The sequence below is a fragment of the Mus caroli genome, unplaced genomic scaffold, assembly GCF_978045245.1.
Source record: "Mus caroli unplaced genomic scaffold, Mus_caroli_1 scaffold_16, whole genome shotgun sequence".
NCBI classification, from domain to species: domain Eukaryota; kingdom Metazoa; phylum Chordata; class Mammalia; order Rodentia; family Muridae; genus Mus; species Mus caroli.
The window spans coordinates 507,405-530,194 of record NW_028227271.1 but is presented as its reverse complement, the minus strand read 5'-3'; the positions used below and the strand labels follow the sequence as shown (position 1 = coordinate 530,194).

The 22,790-nt window shown below is 41.3% G+C and overlaps 1 long non-coding RNA gene across 1 annotated transcript in view; it reads left to right on the top strand.

Annotated features, from left to right (window-relative positions):
• The first annotated feature begins 14,500 nt into the window (after positions 1-14,500).
• The window catches only part of LOC115030343 (uncharacterized), a 65,961-nt gene continuing 57,671 nt past the window's right edge, over positions 14,501-22,790 (top strand). The window contains exons 1-3 of the long non-coding RNA XR_015045597.1: positions 14,501-14,667; positions 15,208-15,451; positions 22,093-22,286. This is a non-coding gene — a long non-coding RNA (uncharacterized LOC115030343). The remainder of the gene's footprint in view (positions 14,668-15,207; positions 15,452-22,092; positions 22,287-22,790) is intronic.

The following is a 22,790-nucleotide window of genomic DNA, read 5'->3' as shown; positions in this document are numbered from 1 at the left end:
TACTCTCTTAAGGAGTCTATATTTGTGTTCCTGGAATTGTGCCTGAAAATAAGGCTGCCCTAGAGAGCCTACTGTTTTATGTGTCACAAGTCAAGACACTGGCACCAAGAGAGACATATCAGAAAGGTACCACTTTACTTCTTCCATGGCTTGTTTTTTTTTTTTTTTTTTTTTTTTTTTTTTTTTTTTTTTTTTTTTTTTTTTTGCAGGCTGTTCCAGAGGCTGCCACATTTCCTGTTTTGGCAGCAGATGCTTTATGAGTTGCTGCAAGAGGGTAAGAGGATGAAAGAAGAAATAGCTGTTTACCCTAACCCCAGCAGACTTGGTTGTCTTATCTCCCTAGGTCTGGATCTGTCTTTGAGACTTACTCCCTCTGGTTTTCTCCTTCTCTGTGGACTTTTTCCATTCTTCAGGCATTTTCCTAGAGTGAATTAGGATTCAGAGAGATCTGTCATATTGGCATAAAGAATTATATTACATTAAAGAGATTCCCCCAGTTTTCATCTCTAACATTGGCTACCCAAATCTCCAGGATCTTTCCTTGAGACCTCTCATCTAGTTCTCTTTGTCCTTTCACCCTCAGTCCCAGGAAGCTACTGTAGGGAGGGGAAAAAGACTCACCTTTCCAAGATTCTAGGGAAGAGGCAATCTCTGGGTTGTCTACAAAGGAGGGAAGAGGGACCATATCAAATAGATTGCAGTGGTTAAGCCGTATTCTATAGACTGCCCAGAGTTCCATGAGCTCAGGATGGGCCCTGGAGAGATGGGAGTATAATCTCTGCTATGCTTGGATTCTACTACAAATGCTTTTAGACATCTCTGAATCCCTCTTTCTGATGTTTCCTTTGGCCTCAGCTGCTCATAATGTACCCATGAAAATGGAATCATTCTCTCATTTTCATGTTAAGTTATTAGGCCCCATTGACTCTCATTTTAAGTTATTAGGCATGCAAGTCTTATATGAAAAGGGAAGAATCTGTTGTGATCTGTTGTGGTGATGGAGCAGAATTGATTCTTCTCAGCAGATAATGTACTCTACAGCCCTTCATGTCTTTGTTCATGTAGTAAATATAGCACATAGATTGCACCTATTAGCATTTTAGAAGTTGGGAACAGAGTTGTGAGCTGTGAGGGAAGCTGAGAGTCAATGGGGCAGCTTGAGGAATAAACATGATGACATTAGCGATAGTGCTAGGAAGGAAAAATTTAGGAGATCATCAACAAAACAAAACAAAACAAAACAAAACAAAACAAAACAAAACAAAGGAACCCCACCTATTCCGTGGTTTCAGTAAAGTAATTCTGAGGAAATGCATTCATGTAGAGAAGCAAAGGACAAATGTTTGAAAAGGTCAGGGTGAGGAATATGAAGAGGGATGTGTGAAAGTCCTGGTGGTGTGTAGTATGAATTTTGGCTTTTTAAAAAAATCCAGTTATGCTATATGTATATGTTTTTGTTTTAATCCTGGTATGGGATATGGGGCTACTTCAGTTTGTTCACAGCCATTAATTATGATTGTTGCATGATCTGGAGGCGGGAGCTGATTTTTGCCAGCTGTAGATGGTTTACTCTGGGCCTCACCCAGGATATAAATAGAAGAGCTCTGAGAGGGTCTGTGGTGGCTGCTGCTCCCCCCACTACTGCTGGTACATGCTACTGCTGCTCTTGCTATTGCTATTTTGGATTGCTGGTTTGATGTTGCATTTTCTGGATTTCTGGATAATCTGACAATGAAGATTGGATTTACCCTTAGGAATCCAATGCCCTTAATTATTGGGAAGTAGTCCAAAGAGGTCTACATCATCTTTCCACTCTAATCTTCTTTCTTTCCAACCTAGTGTGATAGGTTGGAAGAAATTGGGGTGGAATAAGGGTTGGAAAGGTGGTAGGTATAAGAACCAAATAAAATAGCCAAAAATATGTGCTGACAAGTTGCACCCAACATGGGGCTAGGCAGAATGAGAAGCAGCAGAGGAGGTAGTAGGGTATGAAAGAATGGACACCCTGTTTCAGAACATCAGCAAAAAGTCTATCATGGCTTCTGCAGCTGGAACCCTACCCCCATGCTCTAATTTGCTTCCAGAGGGGATTTTTAAAATTTCTCTTCCTCTTCCTCCTCCTCTTTTTCTGTTTCAAAAATGTTGAGAGAATGGTTGAACAAATTGAAAAGTGAGTGGGAGAAAAAAAAATAGAATAAATAGGCAAGCCAGAAGTGTTACTCTATTCTCTCATTTTTTGAAAGTGTTGGAGATTTGCCTGTGCAACTGGAGAGGTCACAGGTGAAGATGTAAGCACTTGGGAATTGAGTAGTGCTGGAGAGAGGAGAAGAAAAAGGTTCAGAGGGTTCTTTCTGCAAGATGAAAGATGAGCAGATTGGGCTAGAAGGCACATCTCTGCCTCACCCTATATCATGCCCTTTTGCTTTTCAAGTAACCACAGCCCTTAGGTGTTGTGGGGAGCCAGAAGTATGGGTAGAAGAAGTCTGTGCAGGGCAGCTCAGGTACTAAGATCAACAATTGACAAATGGAACCTCATGAAATGGAAAAGCTTCTGTAAGGCAAAGAACACTGTCAATAAGACAAAATGGAACCTACAGATTGGGAAAAGATCTTCACTAACCCTACATCCAATAGAGGGCTAATATCCAAAATATACAAAGAACTCAAGAAGTTAGACTTCAGAAAACCAAATAACCCAATCTAAAAAATGGGGTACAGAGCTAAACAGAGAATTCTCAACTGAGGAATCTCGAATGGCCGAGAAGCACTTAAAGAAATGGTCAACACTCTTAGTCACCAGGGAAATACAACTCAAAATGACCCTAAGATGCCACTTTAGACCAATCAAAACGTCTATGATTAAATAACTCAGGCAGCCTTCTGGTCTGGGCCAGTACCCTGAGCAGACCTTGGGCAGTTCTACAACACCCAGAGGAAGCGCCACTCCCATGTACTCTAATGCTCCCAGGACCATAGGATCAGAGGGGAGGAGGAAACATCTGCCCCAACACCAGGGGTAAGTGGAACCAGTGGGACCCAGGCACCCAGGAACTTCATTCAACCAGTGGCACAGGTTCCTTCTGGTCTGAGCCAGTGCCCTGAGCAGACCTTAGGTGCTAGTCCTGCAGCCAGTCCCACAACACCCAGAAGAAGTTCCATTCCCAGGCCCTCTAACACACCCAGGATCCCAGGATCCCAGGAACTTGTTCACACCAGGGTCTTAGGGTCACAGAGTCAGCTTGACTCCCAGGAGCTCTGACACACCCAGGATCTCAGGATCCCAGGATCTCAGAATCACAGGATCACAGAGACAGCTAAACTCTGAGGAGTTCTGACACAACCAAGATCACAGGAAGGACAGGCCCCAGTCAGATAGTGAGGGCAGGTAACACTAGAGATAATCAGACGGTAAGAGGCAAGTATAAGAACATAAGCAACAGAAACCAAGGTTACTTGGCATCATCAGAACCCATTTCTCCCACCATAGCAAATCCTGGATACACCATTACACCCGAAAAGCAAGATTCAGATCTCAAATCATTTCTCATGATGGTAATAGAGGACTTTAAGAAGAACATAAATAACTCCCTGAAAGAAATACAGGAAAACACAGGTAAACAGCTAGAAGCCCTTTAAAAATCCCTTAAAGAATTAAAGGAAAACACAATCAAACAGGCAAAGGAAATGAACAAAACTATTGAAGATCTAAAAATGGAAATAGAAACAATAAGAAACCACACAACCCTGGAGTTAGAAAACCTAGGAAAGAGATCAAGAGTCATTGATGCAAGCATCACCAACAGAATATAAGAGATAGAAGAGAGAATCTCAGGTGCAGAAGATAATATAGAAAACATTGACACAATAGTCAAAGAAAATGCAAAAATGCAAAAAGCTCCTAACCTAAAACATCCAGGAAATCCAGGACACAATGAGAAGATGAAACCTAAGATTAATAGGTACAAAAGAGAGAAAGATTCCCACCTTAAAGGGCTACAATAAAATTGTAGAAGAAAATTTCCCTAACTTAAAGAAAGAGATGCCATTAACATAAAAGAAGCCCACAGAACTCCAAATAGACTGGACCAGAAAAGAAATTCCTCCTGTCACATAATAGTCAAAACACCAAAGGCATAAAACAAAGAATATTAAAAACAGTAAGGGAAAAAAGTCAAGTAATATATAAAGGCAGACCTATCAGAATTACACCAGACTTCTCAACAGACACTATGAAAGCTAGAAGATCCTAGGCAGATCCTCATTCAGGGTCCTTAGGTTCCTCATACAGACCCTAAGAGAACACAAATGCCAGCCCAGGCTACTATACCAGCAAAACTCTCAATTACCATAAACAGAGAAAACAAGATACTCTATGACAAAACCAAATTTACACAATATCTTTCCGTAAATCCAGCCCTACCAAAAAAAAAAAAAAATAGATGGAAAACATCAACACAAGGAGGGAAACTACACCCTAGAAAAAGCAAGAAAGTAATCTTCTTTCAACAAACCCAAAAGAAGATAGTGACACAAACATAATTCCATCTCTAACAACAAAAATAACAGGAAGTAACAATCACTTTTCCTTAATATCTCTTAACATCAATGGACTCAAATCCCCAAAAAGACATAGACTAACAGACTGGATATATAAACAGGACCCAGCATTTTGCTGCATACAGGAAACGTACCTCAGTGACAAAGGCAGACACTACCTCAGAATAAAAGGTTTGAAACAATTTCTCAAACAAATGGTCCCAAGAAACAAGCTAGAGTAGCCATTCTAATATAGAATAAAATTAACTTTCAACCAAAAGTTATCAAAAAAGATAAGGAAGGACACTTCATTCTGGTCAAAGGAAAAATCTACCAAAATGAACTCTCAATTCTGAACATCTATGCTCCAAATGCAAGGGCACCCACATTCATAAAAGAAACTTTACTAAAGCTCAAAGCACAATCACACCCTAGACAATAATAGTGGGAGACTTCAACACCCCACTCTCGGCAATGGACAGATCATAGAAATAGAAACTAAACAGAGACACAGTAAAACTAACAGAAGTCATGAACCATATGGATCTAACATATTTTTAGAACATTTCATTCTAAAAAAAAAAGAATATATCTTCTTCTCAGCACCTCACGGTACCATCTCCAAAATTGACCATATAATGGTCACAAAACAAGACTCAACAGATACAAGAAGATTAAAATAATCCCATGCACCCTATCAGATCACCATGGACTAAGGCTGTTCTTAAATATCAACAAAAACAACATAAATATGGAAGCCAAAGAACACCCTACTCAATGATGACTTGGTCAAGGAAGAAATATTGAAAAAAATTAAAGGCTTTTTAGAATTTAATGAAAATGGAGATACATTATACTAAAATTTATGAGACACAATGAAATCAGTAGTAAGAGGAAAACTCATAGCTCTAAGTGCCTTCAAAAAGAAACTGAAGAGAGCTTACACTAACAGCTTCGCAGCACACCTGAAAGCTCTAGAACAAAAAGAAGCAAATATACCCAAGAGGAGTAGACAGCAGGGAATAATCAAACTGAGGGCTGAAATCAACCAAAAAGAAACAAAAAGAACTCTACAAAGAATCAACAAAACAGGAGCTGGTTCTTTGAGAAAATCAACAAGATAGATAAACCCTTAGTCAGACTAACCAGAGGGCACAGAAGACAGTATCCAAATTAATAAAATCTGAAATGAAAAGCAAGACATAACAACAAAATATATCTTAAATTAATTATTCTGTTTGTTGAATATTAACAGTTGAAAATATTAAAATCATGTTCTACAAACATCATGGAAATATTATTGATAATTTTTCTTACTATGCTTGAAATTAACATTTTCTTAGTGTTTAACTTCAAAGAGGTTTTGCTATTTTTAAAATATACTTACTGATAAAATAATTTCTCCCCTGGGGGAGAGGAAACTCAGGCAATAGCAGATGCTGGAGAGGATGTGGAGAAAGAGGAACACCCCTCCAGTGCTGGTTGATTGCAAACTGGTATAAACACTCTGGAAATCAATCTGGTGGTTCCTCAGAAAATTGGAAATACTTCTACTTGAAGACCCAGCTATACTACTCCTGAGCATATACTCAAAAGATTCTCCACCATATCACAATGACACATGCTCCACTATGCTCATGGCAGCCTTGTTTGTAATAGCCAGAAGCTGGAAACAACCCAGATGTCCTTCAACCAAAGAATGGATACAGAAAACAGCTATTAAAAACGAGGTCATCATGAGTTTTGCAGGCAAATGGATGGAAGTAGAAAATATCATCCTGAGTGAGGACATACATGATATGTAGTCACTGATAAGTGGATATTAGCCAAAAAGTTCAGAATACCCATGATACAACTCACAGACCATATGAAGCTTAACAAGAAGGAAGGCCCAAGTGTGGATGCTTTAATCCCACTTGGAAGGGGGAATAAAATAATCACAGGAGGCAGACAGAAGGAGGTACCTGGTTGAGAGAGAGGAGAATGAGGGTAAAAAAGAGGGGCAGGATCAGGTATGGGGGAGAGATAGGAGAGAAGCCCAGATGGCCAGAAGAATGAATAGAAATATACAGCAGTGTAGGGTGATGGTGGTGAGAACCACCACTAGAAAGTACCAGACACCTGGGATTTAAGAGGCTCCCAGGAACTTTCATGAGGATGACCTTAGCTTAAATGACCAACAGTGGGGAGATGGAACATGAAGAGACTACTTCCAGTAAATAGACATGACCCCCAGATGAGGGCTGGGGCTACCCATCCATCTAAAAAATTTTGACCCAGTATTGTTCATGTCTAAAGAAAATACAGGGACAAAAATGGAGCAGAGGCTGAAGGAAAGGACATTAAGAGACCACCCTAACTTGGGATCCATCCCATGTGCAGGAACCAAACTATTGCTGATGCCATGTCATGCTTGCAGACAGGAGACTGGTATGTCTGTCCTCTGAGAGGCTCTACCAGGGTCTAACTGAGACAGATGCAGATACTTACAGCCAACCATTGGACTGAGCTCTGGAACCCCTATAGAGGAGTTAGGGAAAGGACTGAAGGAGCTGAAGGGGATTGCAACCCCAGAGGAACAACAACAATGTCAACTAACTGGACCCCTCAGAGCTCCCAGAGACTAAGCTACCAACCAAAGAGCATACATGGGCTGTAGACTCTCACTACATATGTAGCAGAGGACTGCCTTTTCTGGCCTTAGTGGGAGGGGATGAGCTTGGTCCTGTGGAGGCTTGAGATGCCCCAGAGAAGAAGGGGATGCTAGAGGGGTGAGGTGCGAGTGGATGGGTTGGTGGGGGAGCACCCTCTTAGAGGCAAAGGGGAGGGGGAGGAGGTGGGGGAGCTTGTGGAGGGGAACTGGGAAGGGGAACAACATTTGAAATGTAAATAAATAAAATAATAAAAACAAACAAACAAATAACATTAATGAAAGAAAAAAAGCAAAGAAATTGTGAGGCTTTAAAAGTCTCAGATCTCAAAATGGCCTGTGGGTTAACTCTGATGTGGCAATGGGTTCTCTCTAAGAATACCTAGGCTTCCTGGGGCTTGCAGACACTGTGGTAAAGGGTGTCAAGTGAGTGCAGGTCCAGGAGGGTCATACAATATAATCTCTTGACATCAGGAAGCTGCTTTGGGACTCTAGCTTGAGACTCTGAAGCTGAGAGTTGCCAGGTTATTAAAACAAACAAACAAACAAACAAACAAACAACAGAAACCCAACCCAACCCAACCCAAACCAAAACCACCAACAACAAAATCTCCACCGATCTGAAAAGCATTTGGTTCATTGATAATGTGTCTGCATAGCCAATGAATCTTTTTTTGGCTACCTGGCCTCATGGCTTATTATTACATGCCATATTTTCACATAGCATGGATGGAGATTTGTACTACAGATTGGTTACACAGCCAAAACGAATGTATAAAGTTGATAAATACTTTTTACCTACTGAAGCATAGAGCAGAAAATCCATCTTTAGCTGATTTGTGCATACCGTACATGCAGAAATATACCTACATGTTACCTTTGAAAGTTTGTGCATTTTCAGAGCAAAAGGACCAGACACCAATGAAGACAAAGCAAGTAGCCTCACAGACTGCCCCAGTTAGTGTTTCCTCAAAAATTTGCATTCAGGTCCATTTCAAAATGGCTAGCTCAGATGGTCTACCCTCATAAACTGTTTCAGCCAGGACTTTAGTTAAGCCCTGCACTTTCCTATCCTGCAGAGATTGGATAACAAAGTATACAGTTAGCTCTTCAAGGACTGGGCTAATAACTCAATTTTCTTAGAGTTTCCAAAAGATGCCTTCACCTCCAGAGAGCAGGAAACAAATTTAAGAACATGACACCCCCTTTCCCAAGAAGTGGGTTGGGGTCTTTTTGGTCATTTGGTGGGTTATGGATGTTTGTTTTCATTTAGGGGGGTTGGTTATAAGTTATTATTGATCATGGTCAGGGAAGAAACAAAGTCAAGGAGGTTAGAATCAGGGATCGCTTTCTCTTTTTTCTGTCTCCCCTCTATCCTTTCTCTCCTATCTAGTGTTGGGGGGAAGGAGGAGGAAAAGGGATCATAAAAAAGGGGGGGATACAAGATGATTGAATAAAAGGGTTGGTAATTGTATCTCTGTTTAGACTTAGAAAGCAACAAGTCTCAAGTATTTTACACTAGTATGGATGATTGTATATTGATAGAAATTTAAGGTTATTTTGTTAAACTCTTGCTTAATGTACTTATGCTGCATTTAAAAACGTAATGTGAAGTTCTATTCTTATGAAAACTACTATTACAAACTCTTTAGGATAATTACAAATGCAAGTTAGTAGTTAGTTACCTATACGTAACCTTACCTGTAGTCTTTTTAGGTACTAGTTAATTACAGAAATAAGCTTTATTTAGCCTTCTGCATATGTTTTAAAAGTTAAGCAGATAGTAAATAGCTAGAAATAGCAATGTTTGTCTATCCAGACATACTGTAGATAGATTGTCTTCAAATGCTTCAGAGATCTACAGAATATGGAATTTAAGATGTTTTAATAATGAAAGGCTTTTTTCCCTGACAGAGAGACATATCTATTTCTGACAGCACCCCTAATCTACATCAAAGTAGATGATTGGCACTGAAGAACCTCTACATGGAGTTTACTTCAAACATGGCAATGTTGGGCAAAAAAACTACCCTTACCTTGACTGCTGACAGCATGCTGTCCAAATTGTGGACAAGCAGGACACTGGGAAGTCAACTGCCCATCTTTGCAGAGCTAAGGTAGGCTAGTCCTTCAAAATTCCTGCTTCACAGAAAAGTCTGTCAGATATTCTGGGCCTGTCGCTGAAGATGGATGCTCCAAGGATACAGAAGGACCTTGGGTAGTCAACTGTCCAGGCAGCCAGCAGACTCTGACATTTCTAAAGTTTGAAAGCTACCTGCTCTGTACCTCCTGGTAACTCAGGTAATATTTATCCTTGTCAGGTCTCTGATGGGGTTGAAGACTAGATAGTTATAGTCTAGTTTTTCTTATTAAAATTAAATATTAAAGACACAAAGTTGTTTAGGATCTAAGAAAATGCTTTAGGGTCTAAAAAGATGTTTTAAAGGTGGTAAACAGAAGTTATGATAAGAAGTGAACATTGAAAATATAATTTTTAACCTGATAGTTCTCATACTTGTTTTACTGCATATAGTTTATTAATGTTAGGGGAAAACATTTTTTAATAAAAAGGGAAAATGTAGTGAGAATTTTGGTTTCTTTAAAAATCTAGTTATGTTATATGAATATGTTTTTGTCTTTAATCACAGGTGTGGAATATGGGCTGCTTCAGTTTGTCCACAGTGGTTAACTATGACTGTGTCATGTTCTAGGCATGTGTGATATTTTTGCCAGCTGTAGATGGTTTAATTCTGGGGACTCAGGAAAGGGTGTAGTGGGAGAGCCCTGAGAGGGCCTGTGGCTGCTGTGCCCCTGCTGCTGGTTCATGCTGCTGCTGTGTTTGCTCTTCCTCTTGTTCTTCCACCTCAAACCCACCTGTTAAGTCAGCAGGACCCAGCTGGCCTGGATGGTTCTTGTCTTCCTTCTAGGCAAGTCCTGGATAGGTGTTCTGGAACCACCCTGCCCGGCATGCTTTACTTCTCTTTGCCATTCTGCTTATCACCAGAGCTTCCATGTCTCATGACATCTGGGGTCCAGGTGAGACTGTGAGCAGTTTCTAGGGAGGGCTATGGCAGGAGTACTTTGATCAGCTATCTCTTCCTGAGTGTGGAAGCTGGAGGCTCTCTCAGATTCAGGTTCCTCAGGACAAGTGGGAAGACTGGCATGTCCCCAGAGAGTAGGTCAAGCACATTCCAAGAGGCTGCCTTCAGAACCTCTGTGAACTCATTAGACTGAGGATCAGATTAATTCTTTCTTTAGAAAAGAACCAGCCTTTGTAGGTCCTGACTAACACATCAATCATAAGACCTAGCTAATGGTTTTCTACCCCATAAAATCCTTCTGGTGAAGTACAGAGAACATTGGGTCAGCTCTCAACTTGCCCTTCAGGAGGGGGAGGGTAGCCATGGTGTGAAGAGGCCCCCATCAAGGGGAAAGCAAAGGTGTTTGTCCCTGCTTGGAATCATGTTTGCTTTGTATTGGAAGAAACAGACCTGGAGAAAGGTTTATGATTTGACTTTTTTTTGTTGTTGTTGTTGCTTACTGTGTTGCTTTGGAAGTGGCAAGTTACCTGCTTTACTTTAATTGTTTTTATTTAACAGTGGGAAATAATTGTTTATTACTTCAAGGTTAATGTGAGGAATATATATGCTGTTATTGTCCATCCCCTTCCTTCACCTGTTTCCAGGAACTGAAGACAATATGGGACCCTGTTTTCTGATCTTAAGAATACCAGTCACTAACCCAGTGGGCTGCATGTCAACATGCCAAGCAGTGTGGGTGGGGCAAGACCCAGAGGCCTACCAGTTGCGTGGCCTGCCTACAATGGGAGCCACTATAATGTGTAAGTATACAGTGGAGTGATAGGAGAGAAAGATGAGTAGAATGGTTTGAGCATTATGAAGAGAGGTGGAACTAGAGATGTGAGGGTAGAGAGTAGTAGCCTTATGTGAGTAGCCTGCCCTCCCACCTGAGGCTACCGCTGAGGGTCTGGATCTGTGGTCATGTAGCATCAGGGGGGTCTATGTTGATGTCTTTGGCTCAGATTACTATTAAATATAATGTCTATGTGGATGTCTAGGGTCTGGGCTGCTACCTGGGACCCTGTTGTTTTCCAAGGGCTGTGCAGAGCTGGCCCTGCCACTCACTGGCTGTGGCACTCTGGAGAGTGTGGCACTCTGGCTCCACCCATCATTGACTTCTGTACTTGAGAGATCAGGCCTTGCACCTTGCTTGGGCAGCACAGTAGAGCTGGCCCGATAGCAGGAGTGTAAGTGATACCATTCTTCTGTGGCAGGCAGGTGAGCCAGTTCCTCCCCTGGCTAGCTGCAGCACTCTGGAGAGTGGACCCTGCACCTCGACTGGGCAGCACAGTAAATCTTGTCCTGATGGTAAAGTCATGGATTAGCTGGCCCCAAGGGTCTGAGAGTGTGAGAGCTGACCCATCTTGTGCACCATGTGTGTGCAGTGCCTGCAGTGGCAGAAGAGGGGGCTGGATCACTTTGGTGTAGAGTTACAAAAGGTAGTGAGCTACCGTTTGGGTGCTGGAAATTGAACTCAGGTCCTCTGGAAGAGCAGCTAGGGATCTTAACTGCTGAGCCATCTCTCCAGCTCTTGGCTTTAGCCCTTCCTCTTCATTCCCTTCTCTAGTCTGTTTCAGTCACATTATGATTTTTTCATATTCTTACATACCTGTTTGTTTGCCTTCCCCCCTTCACATATTGTCTTCCACATTTTGTCTTCAAGACCTTTAATGCTATGCTTAGGCGATAGACTCACTTCTTCCTTGGCCTTCAGCATTCAGATCAGTCATACCTTCTTCCGAGAATATTTCCTTGGCATTCTTTCACCATGCTGGGCCAGGGTTTTGGGTTAGGGTGTTTTAATAGCTCTTGTTTTACTCTGTCTCAGGGCTGGTTTCCTGAATAGGGCAAGCTGTGTGTTAGAAGGCCATGCTTGCCTTCTCTGTGTAACTCAGCTGTGTGTTATATAATAGGAGTGTAGGAGTGTAGAAACTTTAGGTCAAAAGAAATCAAGTGAGCGGAGCTCTAGACCTTCAGAACTAGGCCTAGGAGGCAGGAAGCTTTTGAATAAAGCTTAGGTAAAATGAATTACATTAATCTATTGGAGACTGGGGGTTCCACCTTTATCCTCATTAAAACAATAACAACAAACAAAACAAAACAACACTACTTCAAATTAACTAGGGTCTGGAGAGATGGTTGAGTAGTTAAGAGTGCTTATAGCTTTTCCAGAGGACATGGATTTGGTTCTGAGCACCTATATCAAGTGACTCAAAACTCTAGCCTCTGAGAACCCAACAAATTCTTCTTGCTACTGTAGGTATCAACACACACACACACACACACACACACACACACACACACACACACACAAGTAAATCTTAAGGAGGAAAAAAAAACATTAAGCAGCAACTAATCAACCAGGATTCGGTATTTGTTTATATTTTTATGAGGTAAAATTTACATATAATGTAAAGTACATATTATCTACACCTTGCCATTTAAGCAAATCTGTCTACTGATTCCAATTTACCAGCAGTCTAAGAAATGCCTCAGTGTGCTTTCTCAAGCAACCCTGCCCTAGACTCTAGAGGCCAGCAGAATTGCTTAAAAAAATTATTTTTTCATTTGTGTGTATGTGTGTGCATGTGCCAGAACAGGGTGTTGGACCCTTGGAATGGAGTTATAGAGAATTTTGACTTAGCTGACATGGGTGCTTATAACTGAACTCAGGCCCTTTGCAAAAGTAGAAAGTGCTCTTAACTACTGATACACTTACTCCTCTAGCTGCTTTTCCACCGCACTCTTTGCTAGAATATCTGTGGGGTTTGCCCTGTGAATATAGTCAGAGAAGCTTCTTCTCTTCTAGTGGTCTGGGCTGGTTTTTCACACATGTATCATGGTATATGTGTCAAGTTTAGGTGTAGCGGAAAATGTAAAAAAAAATGCAATCTACACTATCTCTGGCAAGGCACAGGCTGCCCTTGTTCTCATCTTGTTGAGACTATCTGACATGGAGCTCCAAAATCTCTCCACCGAGCTCCCTAAGTTCCCATGGTGGGTCACTGCCACACCAGCCCCACACTTGCAAATTCCCGTGGCTGACTGGAGTATCCCACCATAGTACATTTTCTCTGGAACTCAGTCAAGTTTCTGCATGAAGGAAAACACCACATAATCTTAGTTTAGAATCAAAAAGCAACACAATTGACAGGCACAGAAACTAGCATCCTAAAATAGTAAGCCATTCTAAGATCCCAACAGATCTGCTATCCGAACTAGGGGTCTCTGCTCCCTACATTTTTGCTCCACCATCCTTCCTGTCCAAATGCCCACCCTTTCTCCTGCCTCTGCCCTCCCTCTGTCAGACCCAGAAGTCCTGCCTACTCACTCAGTGACTGGTGTCCTAGAAATCTTTTTCCTTAGAAGGGTCACATGAAGTCCTGAGTCTGTGATTCACTCCCAGGCAGCCCCTCTTGGGGAAGCAGAATTAGCATCAAAATACAAACAGCACCAGGGTTATCCACAACATTTAGGGGTCAATTTTGTGAAGGCAGTTCTCTTCTCCTACCTTTACATGGATTCCAGGGACCAAACTCTGGTCTGTAGGTTTTCATTCTGTATGGCAAGCACCTTTGTCTATGGAACAATCTTGTTGGCCCCTCTACACATATTTTTGAAAGTGTCCAGTCTCTGGGGTTTTTTGGTGAATTGTCTGAGAGTAGACCTTGACTCTTCCATGTAGCTCATGTGGGGTTCCTAAGACTTGTTCCTAGGACAGCATACAGGGAAAATGTAGATTGGGAGAGAATGCTTGTGCTCTTCAACAGATGGCTTTCACAAGTGGAAAGAAATAGAAGATATCCTGTGTGGGCTTCTAGCCTCCACATTCATGAATGGGAGCACTTACCCACACACAAACATTCGTATATGGCATCCCACACACACACTCACATATATACATATTAGGGAAATGGAGTTGTAGACAGCTGTCTTCTCAGGCATATGCCATTCCCTGCTTCTGGATAACAGGATCTAGTTCCAAATGGTTAGACCAGGCTCAGGCTCTTCCCCAATCTCCAATTCTTGTGCTACACCCACAGAACTCCTCAAAGTAACAGATGGCGAGGACAAGAGGCACAGATAACCAGTTTCTTCAGGATAATTTGGGTGATTCATATGTGGGGCTTTGTGAGGTTAGAGACAGGAATTGCCAGGAAGGGTTTTTTTTTTGTTTGTTTTTTGTTTTTTGAATTAACTGGGACTGTTTTTTGTTGAGATTCTAGGAACTCAGAAACCTGAAATGCTCCCAGGTGCTAGAAATCCCAGCTTCCTGTGGTAATTCTGATACTTTCCTGAACAGAATTTCAACATCTTCTGAGATTTAAAGACACTTGATGGAAAATGTTGTAGAGTTCATACTGTCCATAGATTGGACTGGGAGAAAGAAGGAATGGGCAGGTGAGGATATAAAGGAGAGGGTGAGAACTGGTGTCTTTCCTTAAGCTCTGTCATGGATCAGAAGCATAGAATTTTTGCTAGATCTTGTTACTCTGTGTTATGCATTCATAGCCTTGTATTTTTAGTGTGGGGAGAGTGGAGGAAGTCTTTAGTCTTATTGATTTTATTCAAGACCTGAGGGGGTGCCAATCTATACAAATGCTCGTGACCTTTATTTAAAATGGTATAATATCTGCACAGAACCTACAAATATCCTCCACATCACCTGTAGATTACTTATACTACCTAATGCAATGTGAATGTTATATCAATAGTAATTATGTAACATTGTTTAGCAATAGATTAAAAAAAGTCTCTGAATATTTGATATAAGCACAATTTTGGGAGGTTTTTTTTTATCCCTTGTTTTTTGAATTCTCAGATGCTAAACCTACAAAAAAATAGAGCATTGGTTATACTTTGAAAATATTTTAAAAATATTTATTTATTTTGTATAGTTATGTGCCTGAGTGTGTATGTATATGTACCTGGTGTGTGTAGGAGCCTGCAAAGGTCAGAAGAGGATATAAGATTCCCTGGGACTGGAGTTACATACCTGGTCATGAGGCACCATGAAGGTCCTGGGAACTGAATTTGGTTTCTCTGGAAGAGCAGCCAACACTCTTAAAATGCTGAGCCATACAAGTCCCTTCCAGTTGGTGCCAGCACCAGGTCACCTGGGTGCAGAGTCGGCGGGCACCCCCAAGGTCCCTAGAGGACTCTCCACCTGATCTTAGAACCACTGGTGAGTAGAACACAACTTCTGTTCCATTCCAATCATGCAGGACCTGAGACAGCATTAGGGAAGCAGAAAACCCGAAGTGAACAGGGTCACAAGTCCCTTCCTCAGAGCCAGCACCTGGTCACCTTGGGTGCAGAGTTGGTGGACAGCCCAAAGGACCCTAGAGGACAGCTTCTGAGGCAGACCCCATCTTGGGCTCCAGACATCCAGGCACCTTCCCTGCCAGAGGAGAGTGTCTGCCCCACCCACCAGGGCTTGGCCATAGCACCTGGGGATGCATAGGTGAGAGTGTGGACTACAGAAGCTAACAGCTTCTGGGACAGGCCCTGTTTCAGGCCTTCATCTTCTGCCAGGAGGCAGGTCCAAATGCCAGATAGCTGTGCACCTTCCCTGCAAGAGGAGAGCTTGCCTGCAGAGAGTGCTCTGACCACTGAAACTCTCGAGAAAGCTAGTCTCCCATGTCTGCTGATAGAGGCTAACAGAATCAGGAGAGGAACAAGCTCTAACCAGAGACAACTATAACAACCAACTCCAGAGATTACCAGATGGTGAAAGGCAAATGTTAGAATCTTACTAACAGAAACCAAGACCACTCACTATCATCAGAACACAGCACTCCCACCTCACCCAGTCCTGGGCACCCCAACACACCCAAAAAGCTAGAACCGGATTTAAAAGCAAATCTCACAATGATGGAAGAGGACATCAAGAAGGACTTTAATAACTCACTTAAAGAAATACGGGAGAGCACTGCTAAAGAGTTACAAGTCCTTAAAGAAAACTATGAAAACACAACCAAACAGGTAGAAGTACTTAAAGAAAAACAGGAAAACACATTCAAACAGGTGATGGAAATGAATAAAACCATACTAAATCTAAAAAGGGAAGTAGACACAATAAAGAAAACCCAAAGTGAGGCAACGCTGGAGATAGAAACCCTAGGAAAGAAATCTGGAACCATAGATGTGAGCATCAGCAACAGAAAACAAGGGATGGAAGAGAAAATCTCAGGTACAGAAGATTCCACAGAGAACATGGGCACAACAATCAAAGAAAATGGAAAATGCAAAAAGATCCTAACTCAAAACATCCAGGAAATCCAGGACACAATGAGAAGACCAAACCTACGGATAATAGGAGTAGATGAGAATGAAGATTTTCAACTCAAAGGGCCAGCAAATATCTTCAACAAAATTATAGAAGAAAACTTCCCAAACCTAAAGAAAGAGATGCCCATGGACATACAAGAAGCCTACAGAACTCCAAATAGATTGGACCAGAAAAGAAATTCCTCCTGACACATAATAATCAGAACAACAAATGCACTAAATAAATGGTCACAAACAGGCCTCCACAGATACAAAAATATTGAAATTGTCCCATGCATCCTATCAGATCACCATGGACTAAGGCTGATCTTCAACAACAACATAAATAATGGAAAGCCAACATTCACGTGGAAACTGAACAACACTCTCCTCAATGATACCTTGGTCAAGGAAGGAATAAAGAAAGAAATTAAAGACTTTTTAGAGTTTAATGAAAATGAAGCCACAACATACCCAAACTTATGGGACACATTGAAAGCATTTCTAAGAGGGAAACTCATAGCTCTGAGTGCCTCCAAAAAGAAACTAGAGAGAGCACACACTAGCAGCTTGACAACACACCTAAAAGCTCTAGAACAAAAGGAAATAAATTCACCCAAGAGGAGTAGACAAAAGCTCTAGAACAAAAGGAAATAAATTCACCCAAGAGGAGTAGATGGCAGGAAATAATCAAACTCAGGGGGAAAATAAACCAAGTGGAAACAAGAAGAACTATTCAAAGAATCAACCAAATGAGGAGCTGGTTCTTTGAGAAAATCAACAAGATAGATAAACCCTTAGCCAGACTCACTAGAGGGCACAGGGAAAGCATCCTAATTAACAAGATCAGAAATGAAAAGGGAGAGATAACAACAGATCCTGAAGAAATCCAAAACACCATCAGATCCTTCTACAAAAGGATATACTCAACAAAACTGGAGAACCTGGATGTAATGAACAAAATTTATACAGATACCAGGTACCAAAGTTAAATAAGGATCATGTTAATGATCTAAACAGTCCTATATCCCCTAAAGAAATAGAAGCAGTCATTAACAGTCTCCCAACCAAAAAAAAAAAAAAACCCTGGACTAGATGGGTTTAGTGCAGAGTTCTATCAGACCTTCAAAGAAGATTTAATTCCAGTTCTTCAGAAACTATTCCACAAAATAGAAGCAGAAGGTACTCTACCCAATTCACTCTATGAAGCCACAGTTACTTTGATACCTAAACCACAGAAAGATCCAACAAAGATAGAGAACTTCAGAACCTTATGAATTTCCCTTATGAATATGATGCAAAAATCCTCAATAAAATTCTTGCTAACCGAATCCAAGAACACAACAAAACAATCATCCATCCTGAACAAGTAGGTTTATTCCAGGGATACAGGGATGGTTTAAAATATGGAAACCCATCAATGTAATCCGCTACATAAACAAACTCAAAGACAAAAACCACATGATCATCTTGTTAGATGCTGAGAATGCATTTGAGAAAATCCAACACCCATTCATGATAAAAGTCTTGGAAAGATCAGGAATTCGAGGCCCATACCTAAACATGATAAAAGCAATCTACAGCAAATCAGTAGCCAGCATCAAAGTAAATGGTGAGAAGCTGGAAGCAATCCCACTAAAATCAGGGACTAGACAAGGCTGCCCACTTTCTCCCTACCTATTCAACATAGTATTTCAAGTCCTAGCCAGAGCAATTCAACAACAAAAGGAGATCAAGGGGATACAAATTGGAACGGAAGAAGTCAAAATATCACTTTTTGCAGATGATATGATAGTATATAAAAGTGACCCTAAAAATTCCACCAGAGAACTCCTAAGACTGATAAACAGCTTCAATGAAGTAGCTGGATATAAAATTAACTCAAACAAGTCACTGGCCTTTCTCTACACAAAGGATAAACAGGCTGAGAGAGAAATTAGGGAAACAACACCCTTCTCAATAGTCACAAATAATATAAAATACCTTGGCTTGACTCTAAGGTTGTGAAAGATCTGTACGATAAGAACTTCAAGTCTCTGGAGAAAGAAATTAAGAAGATCTCAGAAGATGGAAACATCCCCCATGCTCATGGATTGGCATGATAAATATAGTAAAAATGGCTATCTTGCCAAAAGCAATCTACAGATTCAATGCAATATCCATCAAAATTCCAACTCAATTCTTTAATGAATTAGAAAGAGCAATTTGCAAATTCATCTGGAATAACAAAAAACCTAGGATAGCAAAAACTCTTCTCAAGGATAAATGAACCTCTGGTGGAATCACCATGTCTGACCTAAAGCTAGAGTATAGAGCAATTGTGATAAAAACTGCATGGTACTGATATATCGACAGACAATTAGACCATTGGAATAGAATTGAAGACCCAGAGATGGACCCACACACCTATGGTCATTTGATCTTTGACAAGGGAACTAAAACCATCCAGGGGAAAAAAGACAGCATTTTCAACAAATGGTGCTGGCACAAGTGGTTGTTATCATGTAGAAGAATTCAAATTGATCTATTCCTATCTCCTTGTTAAGGTCAAATCTAAGTGGATTAAGGGACTCCACATAAAACCAGAGACAGTGAAAATTATAGAGGAGAAAGTGGGGTAAAGCCTCAAAGATATGGGTACAGGGGAAAAATTCCTGAATAGAACAGCAATGGTTTGTGCTGTAAGATCGAGAATCGACAAATGGGACCTCATAAAATTACAAAGCTTCTGTAAGGCAAAACACTGTCAATAAGACAAAAAGGCCACCAACAGATTTGGAAAGGATCTTTACCTATCCTAAATCAGATAGGGGACTAATATCCAATATATATAAAGAACTCAAGAAGGTGGACTCAAGAAAATCAAATAACCCCATTAAAAATGTGGCTCAGAGCTAAACAAAGAATTCTCACCTGAGGAATACCGAATGGCTGAGAAGCACCTGAAAATATGTTCAGCATCCTTAATCATCAGGGAAATGCAAATCAAAGGCAACCCTGAGATTCCACCTCACACCAGTCAGAATGGCTAAGATCAAAAATTCAGGCCGGGCGTGGTGGCGCATACCTTTAATCCCAGCACTCGGGAGGCAGAGGCAGGCGGATTTCTGAGTTTGAGGCCAGCCTGGTCTACAAAGTGAGTGCCAGGACAGCCAGGGCTACACAGAGAAACCCTGTCTCGAAAAAAAAAAATTCAGGTGACAGCAGATGCTGGAAAGGATGTGGAGAAAAAGGAACACTCCTCCATTGTTGTTGGGAATGCAACCTTGTACAACCACTCTGGAAATCAGTCTGGTGGTTCCTCAGAAAATTGGACATAGTACTACTGGAGGATCCTGCAATACCTCTCCTGGGCATATATCCAGAAGATGTTCTAATCGGTAAGAAGGACCCATGCTCCACTATGTTCATAGCATCCTTATTCATAATAGCCATAAGCTGGAATGAACCCAGATGTCCCTCAACAGAAGAATGGATACAGAAAATTTGGTGCATTTACACAATGGAATACTACTCAGCTATTAAAAAATGAATTTATGAAATTCTTAGGCAAATGGATGGACCTGGAGAGCATCATCCTGAGTGAGGTAACCTAATCACAAAAGAACTCACATGATATGTACTCAGTGATAAGTGGATATTAGCCCAGAAACTTAGAATACCCAACATACAAGATACAATTTGCAAAACATATTAAACTCAAGAAGAACAAAGATCAAAGTGTGGACACTTTGCTCCTTCTTAGAATTGGGAACAAAACACCCATGGAAGGAGTTACAGAGACAAAGTTTGGAGCTGAGACGAAAGGATGGACCATCATGGACTGCCATACCCGGGGATCCATCCCATAATCAGCCTCCAAACGCTGACACCATTGCATACAGTAGCAAGATTTTGCTGAAAGGAACCAGATATAGCTGTCTTTGTTATGTTATCCCGGGGCCTAGCAAACACAGAGGTGGATGCTCACAGTCATCTATTGGATGGATCACTGGGCCCCCAATGGAGGAGCTAGAGAAAGTACCTAAGGAGCTAAAGGGGTCTGCCACCCTATAGTTGGAACAACATTATGAACTAATCAGTACCCCCAGAGCTCATGTCTCTAGCTGCATATGTATCAGAAGATGGTCTAGTTGGCCATCATTGGAAAGAGAGGCCCATTGGTTTTGCAAACTTTATATGCCTTAGTACAGGGGAAAGCCATGTCCAAGAAGTGGAACTGGGTGGGTAGAGGAGTGGGGGGAGGGTATTGGGGACTTTTGGGATAGCATTGGAAATGTAAGTAACGAAAATACCTAATTAAATAAATATTAAAAAATGCTGAGCCATTGCTCCATTTCTGTGGTACCTATTTTTTTTTTTTATGCAAAATAAATAGACTTGTTCTCCTTCTCACTGGAGAAGCTCAGCTTCTGCATCAACATTTGTTAGGTCCCAGAAGCTTCTGCTCTTGTGACTGCCACTTCCTGTGTTTTCTTCCTGCTGATGATTGCTTTTTCATTTGTGTTTGATTATTTTCATTGTTCCCTGTGCTAAGGACAGTTTGCAAACATGGAGCATAGCCCTTTCTTTGAGTTTTTCTGAGCACAAAACAAGGGTTTTGTCTTTGCTAAAAGTTGGAGTTAAATTCACCAGTGTCTACTAATCAGCCCCTAGGGAAGTTGGTGACCAGGGAACCTTCAAGCTTTTCTTAGATCTCTAGTCTTCCCTGGACCTCTTGTCTGTCACATCCCACTGCCTTGTTTAAGTTTGTTCTTCATTTCCCTTTGATTTTTAGATTATCATTGTTTCTATTTTTCCCTCTTATTAAACATAGATTTTTTCCCCCAAACACTATAACCTGAATAACCTTTTCTGTCCCTTTACTCCTCCTAGCTTTCCCCTACCTCTTCTGTCTAGATCTACTTTCACTAGAAAAGAACAGGCTTCTAAGAGATAACAAAACATAATTAAATAAAATATAATAAGATAAAACCAAACTCTATCATATTGAAATTGGATAAGCCAACATAAAAATAAAAGAGCACCAAGAGTAGACACAAGAATTAGAGACCCACTTGTTCACACATTTAGGAGTTCCATAAAAGTACTAACTTGAAAGCTGTAGTATATATGAAGGGGACCCGGTACAGACCCATGCTGCTTTAGTCTCTATGAGTTCATATGCATTTTCTGAGCAGCTATTTTTATCTGTGCAATTATATACAGCAATCATTAAGAAACAGAATCATAGTAGTTAAAGAGAATGTTTCTCTAGAAATGAATTCCAGCTGAATAATTGCACTCCCCATATACTGTGGCCTCCCTTCCCCCAGCCTGGAACCTGCCTGCTCAAGGGTGGAGCTACCGGCTCATTCGTCCTGCCACGCCCACTGCTGGAACCTGCCCTTGCTGCCTGGAGGCACACACGTGTTCGTCCTGCTACTGGACCCTGAGTTACTTGGCGGGAAATTGGGTTCCCTCCCCCTTCCTTTATAAACTGGGTGTCTGGAAATATTAAATTGAGTCTTGATCCGAATGTTGTCTTGACTCCATTGTTTCTTCCGCCCCGTCTAGATTCCTCTCTTTGCAGGGAACTGCCATTCTCAGTGAACCGTTCGTGTTGTGGACCGCGGGCGGGCCGCAACAGTTGGCGCCCGAACAGGGACCTGAAGAATGGCAGAGGGATGTTAAGAGAAACGACTGCTGTGTGGAGCTCCACAAGAAAGGAAAGAATCTTCGTATCGGAGGAGCATCGGAGCAACGGACAGGTACACATGCTAGCGCTAGCCTAAAAAAAATTCAGTTTTGTAGAGTGTTGCTGGGGATGCGGTAGGATACGAACAAGTTTGAAGCAGTGCTGACCCAACACTGGTTCTGCTTGGGGTCAGCAGTTCGTAAATCGGAACTAGATACGGAGACAGGCGGTGTGCCACAGTTTTTTAGAAAACTGCTTAGGTGGAAGAAAGAAGGGTTCAAAATCATGGATCAGGCGATTGTGTTTAGTTTTCAGGAGTTGCTTAAGGAAAAAGGAGTAAGGCTTGAAGTACAATTAGTAAGAAATTTTTTAGATAAGATAGATAGCTGTTGTCCATGGTTCAAAGAAGAAGAAACGATAGATTGTGGAACCTGGGAGAAAGTTGGTGAGGCCCTGAAGCGAGTTAAAGTTTGAGATTAAGCTTCAGAGGCTGAGTCTCTTAAGATATTTCTAGTTTAGATAATGATTAATGTGGTTCCTATCCTAAATAGTAAAATTTAAGATAAGATATAAAGCA